The 19328-nt window shown below is 43.5% G+C and overlaps 1 protein-coding gene across 4 annotated transcripts in view; it reads left to right on the top strand.

The window, feature by feature from the left end:
* Nucleotides 1-5264: 5264 nt before the first annotated feature.
* TBC1D1 (TBC1 domain family member 1) overlaps nt 5265-19328 on the top strand; it is a 285823-nt gene continuing 271759 nt past the window's right edge. The window contains exon 1 of one of the 4 annotated variants that reach the window (XM_049886361.1): nt 5265-5466. The gene's annotated coding sequence lies outside the window, so the exon portion shown is untranslated. The remainder of the gene's footprint in view (nt 5467-19328) is intronic. The other 3 variants (XM_049886362.1, XM_049886364.1, XM_049886363.1) reach the window with 3 other exon arrangements.

Genomic DNA, 19328 nt, shown 5'->3' with positions numbered 1-19328 from the left:
TTTAGATCTCATAATAAAGTGATGCACTCCATAGCCCTTGTTCAGCTCTGCGCTTGATGTCCAGCCCCATAAAGCCAGCTCAGGCGGAATCCCTAAGTGAAGGCTGGATACCATCAAAGAGCTGCATGGAGCAGCTGCTTGTGTACAGCAAGGATTTAGCTAAGAGGAAAGAGAACTGAAAAGGAAACTGGAAGCGGTGCCCGGAGTTTTATCTGCTTTGTCCATAAAAGGAGATTAGACAGTTTACAGAAGCCTGCTTTGGTGCTTCAGGATAGGATCTACCCTTCTCACACTGCACGGATTCATGAAGGCTCATCCATGGTAAGAATGAGTTTTCCATGCAGGAAAATTTTTATTTATTTAAGTCACTAAGAGGCCAACATCTACATTGGTTAAAGCAGGGTCCCAAATCTCTTTGCTCATTTTATTTTTTTGTTCCCATGTATGGTGTCATTATTATGCTTTTCAGAAAGCAATTTCAGGGACCTAGTGTTGTAAGCAAGTCAATGTAATATAATTTCTGATCTTGACGTCAATCTATTTTCTTGTCATAAACAGTGTTTCCGATGGCTAATTAAGACACTACCACCCATCTGTCAGTTAATTGTATTGTGATGACTTGTGTGTTGCTATGATGCTGGAAGCTATGCCACTGGTATTTCAAATACCAGTAACTTCCAGAGAAAGACTAGGAAGAAAGGCCTGGCAATCTACTTCTAAGAATTAGTCAATGAAAACCTTATGGATCACAATAGCATATTGTTCAGTGTCGTGCTGGAAGATGAGACCCCTAGGCTGAAAAGCACTACACGATATCTATAACAAGCACACCAATGATCATGAAGATGGTACAGAACCAGGCAACGTTTCATTGTTACACATAAGATCACCATGAGTCAGAGCCAGCTCAATGACAACTAACAGCAACAACAATTAAGACACTTGTTGTCATGCCCTTTTCCTTGGGTGACTTAATGTGCTGTTCAGATGCTAATCGTCAGGCCATGTGTTGGCAGCATTGGCAAATTACCCAGCGCAGGTGCTGCGATGCTCCTTCCTCCCATGCATGAGCAGATGCTGCTTCACAATTGTGCACCTTTTCCCACAGAGTTTGAACTTGCCTCACAAACCTTCTCTAGAAAGGGCTCCAGGAAGTTGCCACCAATCTATGGGAGCAAGTGGACCCGGTGAAAACATCTCACTATCCTAGGGATCCTCTAACCTTTAATATGTTGCCTTTATTTATGCCAGTTTTGGAAATGGGCCCTGCAGTTAAGACATCATGTTTTGGAATCCTATTAAAAAGTATGTTATGCTTTTTATTTATCTTATTATGCATGTTTTAGAATTAAGTCAAAAAGCATCACAGCCATGATTAGAGTTTGGATTCCTAACCAATATGAAAATTTAAATAACTGATAGATTTAATAACAATGAATAGCCTCATTAAACCCCTCTTTTCTACATTAGTCACAGATTCATACTCTAGATTTACATATCGTTCCCTTACCTATTTAAAATAAAAGTCTCTATTTTCTTACAGCGTCTGGGCTTCCACTTGATTTAATGACATCAATGGTTCGCCATCTTCCAGAGCTATGTAGCCATCTTAAAGCTGGTATTAATGTTCCTGGCTTTTAGCAAAGAGCAATTAATTATGCTGCAAATGACTAAATTAACAAAGAGCCTATAGGGGAAATGCCCAAATAATGATCTACTACAGGATTTCAGGGAAAGCTGGAGGGCTTGAGGTTGTTGACACAAGGAAGCAGCAGCAGCCAGGAAGGCTCATGCCTTCCCACCAGGGGTTTTTATCACTGAGCCAATGGTTAGTTAGTAACCTGATGTCAGCTAAATGGCCCCTCCTGGGAACATCTACACACTTCTTGCACTGCTGGGTGACACTAGTCAGGAGAATGGGGGACCTGAAGCAAAATTACAGCGTTTGGCCCCGTTTCCTACTTAGTTTCGTTATTGGTGACAAAGTACTACCAACAGATACCTTCCTGGGGCCCAAGGAAGCTCTCTGTTGCCATCACCAAGGCCCTGTTCCCCAAGCCTCTGCCATGGTGGTATACCAGCTCTTCAGGGAGTCAGGTATCCACACAGGAAGAGAAGGAGCTAGTGCCCTCCCACAGCAGCAGCACTTGCAGGTAAGAGCTGAGTGGTGAGCTCTTGCTTCTCCACGCTGCTCTGGGACAATGTGACTCTCACTTTCAACCTGCTCTCCCAGATGTCACCATCAAAAGCAAAGTCCCCTTTTACTGTTTCTTCCAGGCCTGCTAGAAAATTCAGGGCAAATGGGTTGGACGGCAGGCTGTCCCCTACTCTCTGAGACAATGCTTTACAGGAAAAAAGTTTGAAAATCCTTAACAGGTATGGAGGGATTGCTGTTTCCAGGTAGCTAAAAGGATAATAAAACCCCTTATCATCGTTCCGGGAGGCACTGACTGTGACAGGGGTCAGGCCATTTACCACTAGTTTATAAATCTCTGAGCTGGAACTTGCTGTATTTCAGCAGTGGGGTCGGGGGAGGGATGTTTTCTCCCACAGCTACAACAACACGAGAGACATGAGGTGTAGGCCTGCCTCCCTCACCCTGTCCGTTTCCTACTTATGTGACCAGGTGAGGCTTCTCATATGCCTACATGCACTTCAGCCTTCCAGCACTACAGGACAGGTGGTGGAGGTAGAGAGGGGGGAGAAACAAGTGAGGAAAAGAGAAGGGAACAGAATGGCAGGATGGAAGGGGGCTGTGGCCAGGATGGTCTGTAACCATTTACATCATTTCAGTAAATCATCTCTGATCCCTACCCTCTGGCCCGATTCCTTTTCCCAGGAGCAGGGGCTGGCAGGAAGGCCCCATCTGAATAGTTTTAATCATCATTTGTCAGGTCATGTGTGAAATGCAGTTAGGGATGTCAATGAAATGGATGACAGTGTGCCTGCCTTGATATGTGAGTGCTCTGGAGGGAAGCATGTTCACCAGGCCACTGCATAGAAAGAGAACTGTACAATTGAGCTGGAGATGAAAGCCATGACACAATTGTGGTATAACCCGTGAGATGACAATATGGCTTAGCTGGTTTACCTGGCCTTATAACCTAAAGTAGAACAATTTCCATAACTCTATAAACGTTCTGGAGTTCCTAGGTGGTGTAAACAGTTGAGTACTTGGCTGCTAACCAAAGGATTAGAGGTTTGAGTCTACTAAGAGACGCCTCGGTAGAAAGGCCTGGCTATCTACTTCTGAAATCAGCCATTGAAAACCCTCTGGAGCACAGTTCTACTCTGACACACGTGGGTCACCATGAGTCAGAGTTGACTCCACGGCATTTGGTTTTTATAAATGTTCTTTTTATTAGAATACTTGTGTCTATTTAAAAATACCCTAGTATTTATTCCTCACCTCTTTTTAAAAAGGGTTTGAGGCCAAGCATGCTAATAACTATGCTGTAACAAAGAATGAGCTAAGTGCTGCAAGAGAGCTGCCCAGTGGTGAAGGAAAAAGCGTTATAATGGGCTTTGGATCTTGGGGACTGTAGCACCTACTATCAGGTCTGTGGCCTCCAACAGACAGGAACCTCTTGGTTTCCTTATTAGTCAAATGAATTTAACTGCCCTGCACAGTTTTTGTGAGAGTTAGAAACAATGTACATAAAGTACCTAGTACAATGCCCTAAATGCACTTACATATCAATAAATAATAAATAACCGCTACTATCTACTACTATGAGAGTTTTAAATCAAGCTGCAGAAAAAGCTTTTGTGTCACACTTAAATATATCACCCCTGGATGTGGGCACCCCACAGACTATTCTATAAGGGAATCCTAACCAAAAAGGCTCTAAGAACCTCAAGCAGCTTCTAGGAACACATTGTCTGCTCCTGGGTAGGAGGAGTCACCTTGGACCTTGGGCCCCAGCAACACTTCTGACTCAGGCGACCTATCTTCATCAGCGGCCCAGCGCTTTAACCCTTTGCACCACCAGGTAACAATAGCTGCTGCCACTAGCTGAGGTCCATGGAAGTGCTGCAGTGCTAAGCACTGTACTCTTCTCCCTTCACCCTCACAATGATCCTGTAAAGTGTGTACTGGTCCCTTTTTCCTGCTAAGGGAGGTCCAGCAGCTTGCACACCAGTGGTGGAGGCAGGATTTGTGTTCAAGTCTAACCTTGCAGCTCAACCTCTCAGCCACTTCCTGAAAGCCAGCCTTCAGCTACACTAAACAAACAAAATGATACCCCTTGGGTTTCTCCACCACCCCAGCTCCTTCTCCCCAAGTCCCTCTCCCTTATTGTTCTTGCTCTCCCCTCCCTGCTCACTCTTATACAGGCAAGCCTGCTGGGGTGTGCGTGTGTGTGTGTGTACTGAACTCTCAGGAGGGAGAAAACGCCCAAGCAGCCCCTGCCTCACTCAGCAGTTAGCTGGAAATGGGATTCCTGGCCTTTAATTGGGTGAGGACACTTCAGCCTTCCCTAATTCCCCTTTTATGCTTTTCCCAAGTTCAAGATTTTCCTACCCCGAGTCCAGCCCCATAGGACCTCCCTGCCTCAGTTCACTCCCTGCCATTACCCAACCCTAGAACTGGAGAAGGGGTGATGCCGGGGAGGGCCAGGTGGCTTGGTCGCCTCCCGGCGTTTTGTGCAGTTTTCGTCACGTCCATTTCGGAGGGCAAAGGCGAGGCCACCGCGGGAGAGCGCAGAGCGGGCTGGCAGTGCCACCTGCTGAGAACCCGGCGGGTCTGGCGACAAGCAGTGCCACCTTTTATAAATAGGCCGACAGGGTGTGCGACCCCACATCCCCTTGCGAGGGCCTTAACCACGCGCGGGGCCCGAGTCCCTAGCGCCCCCGACCACGCTCGGCCCCGAAGCGGCGCCCCGGGCCCGCGCCCCTCTCCCTCCTCCAGGTGGGAGTCGGCGTCCCCGGGGGAGGGGGGTGAGGATGGGTCGCCCGGGAGGAGCGAGGAAGGGCGGGGAGGGAGGCTGCGGCGGACCCGCACTGCTGCAGCTGTCGCCCGCGTGTGACTCGGCCGTCCCGGCCGTGCCGCCCGGGCAGAGTCACACGGAGCAGTGGGGGGCGGGGGGCAAGGCACGGCGTCCCCCTCTCGGTTCCCCGGGGGCCGACTCGAGAGATCCGGCCCCTGCCCTGCCCTCGCCTCCCCTGCGCTCGCCCAGGCGGGAGGAGGAAACGCGAGCCGCGCACAGACACCTCCTCCTCCTTCGCCGCCGCCGCCCCCGCCACTGTGCCTGTTGCTGCCGCCGCCGCGGGACCGCCTGTCCTCGGCCGGGAGGAGGAGCGGCGGGAGCCGACTCAGGGGACCCCGGCCCCTCGTGGCAGGAAGCGCGCAGCCGGCCCGGCACGATGGCCGCTCCGCCCGCCCAAGTCGTCCCCAGGCGGCCCGCTGGCACCTGCGCGCCCCGGCCCGGCCCCGCGCTCTGAGCCGCCGCCGCCGCCGCCGCACAGGTAGGCGCCTTCTGGGGCTGGGCGCACGCCGCCCGGCTCGCTGCTCCGCCGGCATCCCGGCCGCCCCGGGCCCCAGCACGCCCCTGCCCGCCGGGCCCGCGGAGAAGCCGGGATGGGGCAGCCCTGGGCGTTTCTGCCCTCCTCGCCGCCGGGCAGGGGTTCGGGGGAGGAAGTTCATTGCCGCCTCGCCGCCCCCGATTCGGACGGAAGCGAAACCTTCACGTTCGGAAAGACCCGGAGCTCTGCCAGGCTTCCCCACCCCAAATCGTCCTCGCATCTCCCCCTCCCTCCTCCCGCCGACTCTCTCAAGGGCTAGCGGCTGTGAGGGGCGACCGAATTGGGCGAGGGTGGCCACAGTGACCCCATGCCACCCTTTAAAAGTTCAAGGTACTTTGCAGTAGTAACTTTGGCAGCTCCAGCAGTGCGCGCAACACTTCTTTCTATGGGCACATCCTGTACCAGTCATTTTGAAACGCTGCTTAATTGTTTATAGCAGCTTCCTGGTCGCAGTCTGATTTTGAGATCTCAAATTTAGCCGCACATTGCTGTTTTTTTTTTTTTTTTAATAGGTTTGAAATCCACCTAGATGTGGCTTTACCTGTTATAATTTTATTTAAAATAGCGTGTTCTCTGAAAGTTGCTTAAAAAGAAATGGAAAGTGATGATTCTCCCTTTCACCAGTTTAATTTTTCAGAAAGTCCTACATCCATGGGTGTGCACTTCACTTCATAGTTCTCTCATTCTTTCTTTTAGGTGATTGGATGATTTCATTTATTAATATAATCAGACATGGAAAGAGCATTTTAAAATGACCGGTTTGAAATTGGTCACACCCAAGAAACTCAGCTGTCCCTACAATTCCAAATTTCTAAACTTTTTTGCACTGTAACTAAGCTGAAAACAGAGTCCCTGATAAACAGCCCTTTTTAGGGAAGCAGAAACTCATTCTCTTCCCGAGAGATGTAATGGATGGCTTGGAGTCGGAGCATAGCCACAGCGGTTTCCTTGTGTTTGGGGAGCCCGGGTTGTGTGGGAGGGGCTGGGGTGGAAGAATGAAAAAGAAGAGCTGTTCCAAGAGGCTGGGAAATCACCTTGCAGAACGACTTTTCAGTTTTCTGCAGACTTCATGTTTTTATCAGTCCCTTGGCTTAGGAATCCCTGAAGTAGGTGAGCTCTGCTGTACCTTTTTGTCCAGTGCAAGTGCTCTTTCCTGGCTGGAGGGGAGGTGCCTGGCGATCAGCTCCTTCCTGGGGACTCCGAAGATTGTCTTCAGGAATAAGGACAGTGCATGAAAACATTTGTATGAAAAATGTTTGGCTGCTTTGGTAAATGGGTGTTTTACTGCTGCTTGAAATTGAATGTGCCACAGTCTGGAGTCTATTTCTTGTTTTTGTTTTCTTTCTATCAAGCTATAGAGAAATGAGGCTGTAAAAAGTGCTTTCTCTCCAGATTTATCTATAAGGAACCACTGGCATAATATGAGCTGCTGGAGAGTGGCACAGCTGTGAGTTAAAGGGGACTGTGTAAAATGTTTATGAAGAGAATGCAAGTGACACACATGAAGTAACCTGAGACTATTAATTGAGTGCAGGGAGAAACAAAAGGGAATATAGCTGGAAATAAAGTCGCTAGGAGATAATGAAAATAAATACCTGTATATGCATTTATCCATTTACCATTCTAAAACCAGTTAAGATAGGGAAAAGAATTCAATGCTGTACTTCTAAATTAGCATCAAAGTAAAGGTTTGCAAATGGTACCCCTTGCCATAGTCTGTCATTCTCTCTCCCCCTGAGAGTTCTGGGATTTTCTGCTTCTACAATGATAACGTTTCTGGTTGGGTGGCAGACATGTCAGGGTTGACCTTTTATCTCACATGACATAGTTTATCATAGTACCAGAGGGTATAAAGAGTAAATGGGCAACTCTGAAGAAACATGGCCTCTTGCTACTCCCTCATTATCTGGCCATTGACAATCCCTGTCCCCCACTTCCCTAGAAGGTAGCTTGTCTGATAGAGCTATAGTTGCAATCAAATGTAACCAGTGTGGAGACAGGCTGGTGTGGGTGGGCTGCTTCTTTCTTGGGCTCAGCCATATTTCTGGCCCAGATCTTCTGGGGTGTCCCACTGGCAAACAGTGAGGAGTGCCAACCCCAGGCAGCACAGATTTTGCCTGTTCCCCAGTGATAGCAGCACGTCCAATCACTATGGCACCTGGAGTCGGGCTACCTGCTTTTATGGTCACTGGCTTCTTGGTAGGGTAAATGGCATGGAGGAGAGCAGGGAGCTTGAGAGGATTCTGGCTTTGAACATGTTTTTTACTTTATCTCACAAAATGACGGCTCCCCCAAGCCCTTCTGTCTCCCTTCACAACATTTCTCTCAAGGATCCCGTTCCCCGCTCTTTTCAGATTCTGCAGGGAGCCTAAAATGTATATCAGCCTATTGGGGGCTTAAAAAAGTATCAGTATATGTGGCTGCCTTAGTGTAGTTCTCTTTGCTCTTTTCCCTGTCTACAGTGCTGCCCTTTAATCCCAATACTTGATATGTACGTGACACACATGAAGTAGCCTGAGGCTATTAAATGAGTGCAGGGAGAAAAAAAAGGGAATAAACCTGGAAATAAAGTGGCTAGGAGGTAATGAAAATAAATACCTTTATGTGCATTTATCCATTTGCCATTCGAAAACCAGTAAGATAGGGAAAAGAATTCATTGGTGTACTTCTAAATTAGCATCAGTGTAAAGGTTTGCAAATGGTACCCCCTGCCATAGTCTGTCATTCTGTCTCTCCCTGAGAGCTCTGGGGTTTTTCTGCTTCTACTATTTTACTATGATAACATTCTGGTTGGGTGGCAGCTTTTTTTTTTTTTTTTTTCCCATGGTCATTAAAACTTGGAGGAGCAGAATCTGTTCATTAAAATGACTGTATGCTTTGAGTCTGGTTCACTCAGCAACCAAGGTGTTGGGCTTGTATCTCTCTAGTGATAATAAAGGATTTAGGTTTTCAGTATAGAAGTGTTACCTTATAATTTCCTTTGCTGAATTTATCCTCATTTCTTCTTTCCACCCCCACATTCCCACAAAAATATTTTTTAACCAGATTCTTCACAAAAGGCATAAAGGCTTCCATTTCTAAAGTTTTGTGTGTGTGTGTGTGTGTGACATTTCCAAGCTGAGGTTTCCATTTGATAGGTTCTTATTCTTTTATACTTAAGAGCAAGTGTCCCTTTTCAGGTTTCAAGTGTTTAGAAAAAGATGTGTCATATTTGGGCGACATGAAACAATCTTGCACCTAGTTGTCAGAGAAGGTGCAGAGAACATGGGAAATGTTTTAGTGCCAACTCAAAGGCATTTCATTTTAAATGTGCTGGTTTTCTTTGAGACAAGCCTCAGCTATTTTTCTCTTAAAAAGAGATTATACTTATTTATCAGTGATTCTAAATTTCAAAAGTGGGTAAGCACTTATGAGTTTGTTGTCAGGATTTAATGAATTTGTACATGTAAAGTGCTCGAGTCCCTGTGTGGTGCAAATAGTTGATGAGGTCGTCTGCAAACTGAAAGCTTGGAGGTTTGAGTCCACCCAGAGGCATGTCAGAAGAAAGTCCTGGGGGTCTGCTTCTGAAAAATTAGCCATTGAAAACCCTACGGACCATAGTTCTGCCCTGACACACATGGGGTCACCATGAGTCAAGATCAACTTGATGGCAACTGGGTTTTTGTTGTTGTTGTTTAAAGGGTTTAGAACGGTGTCTAGAACATAGTAAGCACTCAATAAGTATCATTAGCGCTGTTATTACGTTTGTTTATTTTTACTTTTAGACTATAACTTAGACATTAGGTTTAGGTAATGGAGGCCAAGCAAAATTTAGATATAAGAACAATACAGCTAATCTACTAGAAAGATATTTGATGGTTACTCCCTTCTATACTATTAAATTGCAAAGAACAGGAATTTGGGCATAAGACAGTCCTGGATTGCAATCTTGCCTTCACCATTTACTGGCTATGGGACCGTTCTGTAAAACGGGGATGATAAAACATGCTTCTGAGAGTTGTGAGAGTACAGAATATATGAAAAATGTCCAAGACATGGACAACATATGTCACTCTAGCAAAGTGGCTAAGAGCAAGTACAAGCTCTGGTGCTGAAGGACCTGGATTCAAATCTTGGTTCTGTCACTTCCTATTAGTGTGACCTTGACCTTGGGCAAGTGGTCTGATTTCTCTGTGCCACAGCTTCAAATCAGGGTTGATAATAATATTAGTTATAGCATTCTTGTGAGAACTCAATAGACATTATTTTTATTATGTATTAACAATTAATTATCATTACTCTTAGGAAAATCACTTAAAGCAGCTGAGCAGATAGGTAGCACAATCCCTGAAGGTCAGCTAGGAGCCTTCCGCCTTTATTACAGTAAAGTTTAACAGAGCGCAAGCAAATGGCAGTGACATCCTAAAGGGCTAGTCTTGAAGTGGCTCTATTTTACATAAGAAGGAAATCATTCAAAAACAACCTTACTTCAGCCATCCAATTAGAGGGATGTACCCCAGTACCCCAGTACCATAGGGTCGCTATGAGTCGGAATCTACTTGATGGCGATGGGTTTGGTTTTTTGATACCCCAGTACTGGAGTATCCCTGATAATGAGGAGGTTAGAACCACTGGCTTCAGGAACTCCCTGAGATGACAAACTAGCCTACTGCTCTAATCGCCTTTGGGCAGCTCCTGAATGAACAGCACTCTGCTCTAATTGGGATGGATTTCTCTGAAGGAAGTGGACAAATAGTTTAGCTAAACCAATGATCTAATTGCATGGGGTTAGAGTACTTGGAGTAATTCTGTTCAGGTGTATGCCCATTCTATGTGGTGTGAAGAGCAGAAAAATTAGATCATTGATTCACAGGGAGAAGTGAGTGACTACTGGGGGACTTCCTGTCCATCCTGTGGGTCCCCAACAGCTAATAAAGATTGGCTAGTTCCTAACCCATTGACTCAATAGCCAAAACAATGGACTCAAACATACCAATGATCACGAAGATGGCATATGACCGGGCATCATTTCGCTCCGTTATATGTAAGGTTGCTGTGAGTTGGAGCCGACTCGACGGCAACTAGCAACAACAATAACAAGTTTCTAACCTGGCCTGGAAGGAACCCTGGTAGTGCAGTGGTTAAGTGCTCAGCTGCTAACCAAAAGGCGGCAGTTAAGACCCACCAGCTGTTCCTCAGGAGAAAGATGTGGCAGTCTGCTTCCATAAAGATTACAGACTTGGAAACCCTAGGGGCAGTTCTACTCTGTCATATAGGGTTGCTATGATTCAGAATCCACTTGAAGGCAATGGGCTTGGGTTTATGTTAACCTGGCCTAGAAGCAGAAACCCTGGTGGCTTAGTGGTTAAGAGCTATGGCTTCTAAGCAAAAGGTTGACAGTTTGAATCTACCAGGCGCTCTTTGGAACCCCTATGGGGCAGTTCTACTCTGTCCTATAGGGTTGCTATGAGTTGGAATTGACTTGACGCCAATGGGTTTGGCCTAGAAGCTAGAGACCAGCACATTTCCCTCTATCCTTCTCTTTCTCCCTCTTCCCTTCCCACCAGCATTTGTGATACATGAGGGTTGGAGAGTCCCCTACCCACCTACTCCCTGTGGTTTACTGGGAGGGACTGGAGGGGGCTGGGAAGAGAGGGGGTTCCCAAAAGAGAGCTTCTCACTTCCGCCATTGCTTCTCTTACTTCCTGATCAATAAATTCCATCTGTCTTCATGTTCATCTGCCACCTTTATATACTTGAAGGGAGTTGAGAGCAGCTTTCTATCCCCACACAAGGTTGGGACATTTGGTTTTGTACATTATGAAAATTAAATTCATCAGATTTAAGAGGAAAAAGAAAACTTAGAGATGATCATGTTCCATTGTCTTATAACAGTAAACATGAGATTTGGAGAAGTTAAGTAACTTACTTTTTACAACTTCACACTTGAAAGTGTTTTCATGAGTAAACCGAAGATTCTTTGCAGCACTTGGATAGGAACCAGGGACTTGGATTGTCCTAATTCTGTCACCAACTTGGACAAGCCCCTTAATTTCTCCAGGACCAAATTTCCTCATTTCCAATATGAAGGAGATTTCTAAATGGCTGAAAAAGACCTTTCTAGCTTTAAAATTTTATAATTCTAAGTGCATGTTTCCAGGGCTACTTAGCACAGTAGAACTCACAAGAATTATTGAAATTGTTCTAATAAAGGTTATTTTTGTACCTACTGTAATTAAGAACTGTGCTAGATGTGTGGAGCACAAAGGGTCTCTGTAGAGGGATAGAAGAGTCCCTGGGTGGTGCCAATGGTTAATGTGCTCAGCTGCTAACTGAAAGGTTGGAGGTTCGAGTCCACCCAGAGGCATCTTGGAAGAAAGGCCTGATAATCTACTTCTGAAAAATCAGCTATTGAAAACCCTATGGAGCACAGTTCTACTCTGACATACGTGGTGTTGGCATGAGTTGGAGTCAACTCAGTAGCAACTGGTTTGGTTTTTGGTTTAGGGGGATGGAGCTTATACATAGATGACTCTAATAATAATAACATAAATGGAATAACAGATCATGGAATTTCTTGCTGAGGGTATAAAGCACAAGAGGCCTCCTTGGAATAGGTGATTCCACTTGGGATTTAAATGATGGTCAGAGGTTGTGTGCAAATTACATCAATCAAGATCATTTAAAAATTAATGTAACGGTTTGTTCATGTTATTTGAATGGTTTATCTGTTTCTTGGAACTTTTTATTGAAAAGTAATGCAAACAGTTATTCACCTAGTCTGAGTTAGCATGAATTCAGTAGAATCTGAATGGCTTACAACTAATTATGTCTGAAATAGAGCTTATAGTTTACCCAACCCAGTGCCGTTGAGTTGATTCCAACTCATAGTGACCCTATAGTTTACAGTTTTTATAAAAAAACTAAGGATTGAAAGGTGAAAATTTCAGACATTCAAACAGTTTGTCAATGAAATGACAGAACTAATTTAGTGACTAATTTTTTTTAATTTTTTTATTCTGATTAAAAAAACCATATCTAACAAAGCTTTGCCAATTCAACATTTTTTACCTGTACAATTTGGAGACATTGGCTACGTTCATCATATTGTGCCACTCACCACTTTCCGTTTCCAAATTATTCCACCACGATTAGCAGAAACTCAGAGCCCCCTAAGCTCAAACTCCTTTCCTTTTCCCTCTCACATGTGGAAACCACTAATAAACTTTGGTCTCTATAAAAAAGCCAAAAAAAAAAAAAAACAACAAACAAACCCAGTGCCATCGATTCCGACTCATAGTGGCCCTATAGGATAGAGTAGAACTCTATACATTGCCTATTTCACATAAGTGGGATCATACAATATTTGTCTTTTTGTGACTTATTTCACTCAGCATGATGTTTTCAAGATTGAACCGTGTTGTAGCGTATTGCTGGGTCATGTGGTAGCTCTCTGTTTAACTGTTTTCCGTAGGAGGGGTACTGGTTTGCATTCCTACCGGCAGTGGATGAAGGTTCCAATTTCTCCACATATTCGCCAGCATCTGTTATTTGCCATTGTTTTGGTCATAACCATTCTTGTGGGGGTGAAATGGTATCTCATTGTAGTTTTGATTTGCATCTTCTTATGGTAACTATTTTTTTTTAACCAAATGATTAAAATGATGAAATTGAGTAATTTTTTGCACTGTATACGTATATCCTTACAAGAAAACTGAAAATAATTCTGCTCTGCTTGTTGCCACTATATTAATAACTGTCACATAACAATAATTGATAGATCTTGGGTTTATCCTTTGTAATAATTTAAACATGTCTTGGGATTAGCAGCTGTCAGCAGTTAGAACTTGAAACAGATTCAGTTACAGGAGTGGAAGTTGAGCTAGACATTTAATGCCACTTTCACCTGAAGGTGACAGAGAGAAAAGTAAAAAGAAAGAGAGAAACCATTATTTATGGGATTATATGAACTTCAACTCTGTTTTTATCATCTGGAAAAGCCGTACTTTAAAGATGAAGAAGACAGGGAATACACTTTCATGAAATACACTGAAGGTCCAAATAAAGTAAAGGTTTATTTTTGAACTTTTGAAGATTTTAAATGAAGAAATTAGCCCTTCATTATGTTAAATTATATATAAGATTTTCTTTTAGCTTACATACATGTATGTCACGTAGAAAAACATAGTCAAAGTAAAAAGTAGACCAGTTCTATTTCCGAAAAAAATAGAATTTGAATACTGACTTTAGTGCCTGGTACTCCATATAAGTTAATTGTTATTGTCATCAGTAGGAGTATTCGGATATGGTGTTGGCACTAAAAGATTAGGTGATATTGTCCAAAGAAAGCAGATGGAATGAGGAGAGAGGAGAGAGTCAAACAAGGGAAGAAAAGCCTTCAAAGGAATCTGAAAAGTAGCAACTGAAGAGGTAAGGTGAGAACCTGAAGAGTTATACAAAGGAAGGAGTGGTCAATGCTGAGAAATTCATCAGAGAGGACAAGGCAGTTAAGGACTGAAAAGCGCCCTTTGGCTTTCACAACCAGGAGGACCCGGGCGACCTTAATGGGAGAATTTTAATGGATCCATATTTTTCTGACCCTACAATCCACATTGTGATCTTACAAATCAAGTATAGATGGGCAGTAGAAAGTGGAGACAGCAAATGTAGAGTTTACCTTGCAGACATTTGTGTAAGGACGAAGGTGTTGTGCCTAAGGGAGGTTTGAACTCATATGTATATTTAGGATGGGAGAGACTTCATTCACTCTTTAAAAATATTTATTGAGTCTCTACTTTGAGTCAGGCACTGTGCCAGGCACTGGAGGTACAGTGGTGAATGAAACAGAGGCAGTCATGGCCTTCACTGAGTTTCCCCTCTGCATATGTATAATATGTATATATATATATATATATTTATATGTATATATATAAAAAAAAATATTTACACAAATGCTTGAGAGACTGAAGATCCAGGGGGCAAATGAATTAATGGGAGGGGTTGAGATCCTGTGGACAACTTAGCTTTGGACAGAAGAGCTTTTTCATTTAGTGGGACAAGAAATAAGGATGCATCAAATGCAGCTGTTGAAGATTGAGAGGGAAATACAGTTGAGAGTTTGGGTCTAGTAGCAACACCCTCTATTGATGCTGTTGAATAAGAAAATTAACAGACATCTTACTTTGATTTTAAGGTTTTTCTTAACCACTAATCCAAATATTAACCATAAAAAGCCTGACCCAAACTGCAAAAGCCTGCCAGAAACTGCTCTATAGCAATGTAAATTTGTCTTATTCTGCTAGAAAAGGATAGTTGTCAAACCATTACCCCCTAATTTAAATTTCAAAAGGCCTCCTGGCCACAGGTGGGTAAAAACCCATTCCCATCCAATCAGTTTCTATTCATAGTGACCCTAAAGGACGGAGTAGAACTGCCGCATAAGGTGGAAGGCCAAATTACTAGCAGCCAGTCCAGAGGTAACCTGATATCAGCGGATCTCAGTGAAGAGGGAAGGCAGGGCTCAATCACTTTAAGATTAGCCAACGGTTAATCTTCTATATTTCTCCCTCCTGTTTTCTTTATAAGCTCCATTATACCTAGCTTCTTCAAGCCATTTGCTTTTTCTGGAATCAAAATGGTGTCTGTATATGCATATAGAATACTCAGAATAAACCCTATGTTCAAATTTCAGTGAGTTAGAGGTAAGGTGTTCGGGGGTGAGGGCTTTTAATACATGAATTAAATATACAATGTCTGTAACAGTTTTGGGAACATCATAGGCACTATGGGAGCATTGGTGGTTCAGTGGTAGAATTCTCGCCTTCCATATGGAGGACCTGGGTTCAAGTCCCAGTCAGTGCACCTCATGCGCAGCTATCACCTGTCTGTCAGTGGAGGCTGGTGTGTTGCCGTGAAGCTCAACAGGTTTCAGACTAAGCCAGACTAGGAAGAAAGGCCTGGTAATCTATTTCAAAAATCAGCTAATGAAAACCCTATGGATCGCAGTGGATCAATCCATAACTGATCATGAGGATGGCACAAGACTGGACAGCAGTTTGTTCCATTGTGCATGGGGTTGTCTTTAGTCTGAGGATGCCTAGATGGCAACTAACAATAACAGGCACTGAGGAAGTGTTAATGGCATATGAATTTGTGATTCAGAATATCTGAACTGCCTCAGGGGAGAGCCTTTTTAAGATTTAAGTGGTTCATAAGGGATGTTTTTGTTGTTAGGTGGCGTACGGTCAGTTCTGACTTACAGCAACCCAATGTATAACAGAACGAAACACTGCCCATCCCTGCGCCATCCTCACAATTGTTGTTATGTTTAAACCCATTGTTGCAGCCAGTGTGTAAATGCATCTCACTGAGGGTCTTCCTCTTTTTCCCTGACTTTCTACTTTACCAAGCATGATGTCCTTCTCCAGGGACTGATCTCTTCTGATACTAAGTCCAAAGTATGTGAGACATAATCTCGCCATCCTTGCTTCTAAGGAACATTCTGGTTTTACTTCTTCTAAGACAGACTTGTTTGTTCTTTTTGCAGTCCATAGTATATTCAATATTCTTTGTCAATACCCCAATTCAAAGGCACCCATTCTTCTTGGGTCTTCCTTATTCATCGTCCAGCTTTTGCATGCCTATGAGGTGACTGAAAACACCATGGTTTGGGTCAGGTACACCTTAGTCTTCGAGGTGACATCTTTGATTTTCAACACCGTAAAGAGATCTTTTGCAGCAGATTTGTCCAATGCAATGCGTCGTTTGATTTCTTGACTGGTACTTCCATGGATGTTGATTGTGGATCCAAGTAAAATGAAATCCTTGACAACTTCAATCTTTTCTCCATTTATCATGATATTGCTTTTTGATCCAGTTGTGAGGATTTTTGTTTTCTTTAGGTTGAGGTATAATCCATACTGAAGGCCGTGGGCTTTGATCTTCATCAGTAAGTGCTTAAAGTCCTCTTCACTTTCAGCAAGGAAGGTTGTGTCATCTGCCTAACTCAGGTTGTTAATGAGTCTTCCTCTAATCCTGATGCCCCGTTCTTCTTCATATAGTCCAGCTTCTTGGATTATTTGCTTAAGATACAGATTGAATAGGTGTAGTGAAAGGATACAACCCAGACACACACCTTGTTCAGTTCGAATGACTGCCTCTTGATCTATGTACAGGTTCCTCATGAGCGCAATAAAGTGTTCTGGAATTCCCGTTTGTCACAATGTTGTTCATAATTTGTTATGATCCTCATAGTCAAATGCCTTTGCATAGTCAATAAAACACTGGTAAACATCCTTCTGGTATTCTCTGCTTTCACCCAGGATCCATCCGACACTAGTGGTGATATCCCTGGTTCCATGTCCTCTTTTGAAACTGGCTTGAATTTCTGGCAGTTCCCTGTCAGTATACTGTTGCATCTTCATCTTTGGCCTTAGTGGTTGGTGCATAAATTTGAATAATAATTGTATTAACTGGTGTTCCTTGTAGGCGTATGGATATTTTCTTATTACTGACAGCACTGTACTCCAGGATAGATCTTGAAATCTTCTTTTTGACGATGAGTGCAGCGCCATTCCTTTTCAAGTTGTCACCCTGGCACAGTAGACTATATAATTGTCTGATTCAAAATGGCCGATATCAGTTCATTTCAGCCACTAATGCCTAGGATATTGATGTTTATGTGTTCCATTTCATTTTTTGACGATTTCCAGTATTCCTAGATTCATACTTTGTACATTCCATGTTCCAGTTGTTAATGGATGCTTGCAGCTGTTTCTTCTAATTTTGAGTCATGCCACATCAGCAAATGAAGGTCCCAAAAGCTGGACTCCATCCACATCATTAAGGTTGACTCTACTTTGAGGAGGCGGCTCTTCTCCAGTCATGTTCTGAGTGCCTTCCAACCTGGGGGGCTCATCTTCTGTCACTATATCAGACAGTATTCTGCTGCTATTTGTAAGGTTTTCACTGGGTAATTCTTTTCAGAAGTAGAGTGCCGCATCCTTCTTCCTACTGTCTTAGTCTGGAAGCTCAGCTGAAACCTGTCTGCCATGGGTGACCCTGCTGGTATCTGAATACTGGTGGCATGGCTTCCAGTATCACAGCAACACGCAAGCCTACGGTATGACAAACTGACAGATGTGTGGGGGAAAAAGAGAATAGCCCCTATTATTCAGGACTTCCTTTCTGAAGGATTCATTGTTCCTTGTACCAGCCCTTGTAACACTCCTCTATTCCCTATTAAGAAACCAAACAACAGATGCTGTATGTTTGTTTGGAATTTGTAGGGTATGAACTGCACTGTTATTCATAGATTGCCAGTAGTTTCAAACCCTTATTTACTACTTTCTAATGTTCTTCCGGATGCTACACATTTTACTTTAATTGATCTTTGTACTGCTTTCTTAGTATCCCTGTACACTCTGAAAGCCAATATTCGTTTGCCTTCAACTGGGAAAATCAACAGTTTATCTGGACTGTGATGCCCCATTTACTTTTCTTGAATTTTACAAGCAGACTTGCAACGTTTACAATTTGCAAACAAGTCCACACTGCTGTAATATGTCGATGATTTACTGGTATATTCTGCCTCACAACAGGTTTGCCTAGAAGATAGTATGATCTTGTTACAAAATTTAGCTGCTGGATGGCATAAAATTTCTAAAGAAAAACTACAATTAGCCCAGCCTTCTGTTAAGTGTTTAGGTAATTTGATTTCTGCAGAAGGCAAATCTATTGATTCTAAGCAGGAAGAAGCTATTGTTGCTTTTCCTATCCCTAGAACCAAAAAACAATTACATGGGTTTTTGGGGCTTTGCAGCTACTGTAGAACTTGGATTCCTAATTTTTTCTTGTTAGCCCAACCCCTATATAAATACTTGAAGGCTTCTAAACCAGATTCTTTCCAAATTGCACTGGAGGATTAGGAAGCCATAATAAAACTGAAAGAAGTTCTAGCAAACATTCCTGCACAAGGCTTTCCTAACTGTCACATGCATATTTCCCAGTTTGCACATGAAGCCCCTGGAAAGGCTTTAGGCATTTTATCCCAGAAGCATGGAGAACATCAGAGGCCAATAGTCTAGTACAGACTGCATCTTGACCCTGTAACTAAAGAGTACCCACCATGCCTTAGGGATGTTGCTGCCACAGACAAACTAGATAAAAGCACTGCAGGTATAGTTCTGGAAGGTTTTCTAAATGTTTGTGTTCCCCATGTGATATTTGTGATAAGTATCCCTGCTTTGACTGAACATTTTCCCACCAGTCGATTCACTTCCTATGAAGTGCTCTTCCTGGCTACACTTAATATTAGACTACGTTCTGTGGCTTGTTTAAATCTCACCACTCTTCTTCTAGAAATTCACAATAAGGATTTACCAACACGATTGTTTAAATTTAACTAAGCAGCTTTTAACTTCCTGAAAAGATTTAAGAGAAACTCCTCTGGCTTATCCCGATTTGTTCATGGCACCTATTTAAACCTGACCCTACTAGCTCCTGCTATCAGGTTGGATATGCCACTACAACGTCTACTGAGCTTCTTGAAAGTCAAGCCCTTCCCAAAGTTACTTTGGCCCAACAAGCTGAATTAATTGCTGTTACTAGAGTCTGCAAACTTTCTAAAGGAAGGTCCACAGATGTTTACACCGAATCTAAATATGCCTTTGGAGTGACTCATGATGTTGACATGCTATAGACATGTTATAGTAACCTCTTTTGTTATGGTTCTGTTATGGCAACCTCTTTGACATGTTACAGTAACCTCTTCTGGAACTGCCATAAAAAAGGAGCTTTAGTAGCAGACCATTTAGGTACCTTTATAC

The sequence above is a fragment of the Elephas maximus genome, chromosome 5, assembly GCF_024166365.1.
Source record: "Elephas maximus indicus isolate mEleMax1 chromosome 5, mEleMax1 primary haplotype, whole genome shotgun sequence".
NCBI classification, from domain to species: domain Eukaryota; kingdom Metazoa; phylum Chordata; class Mammalia; order Proboscidea; family Elephantidae; genus Elephas; species Elephas maximus.
This window is presented reverse-complemented; position numbering and strand designations above follow the sequence as displayed.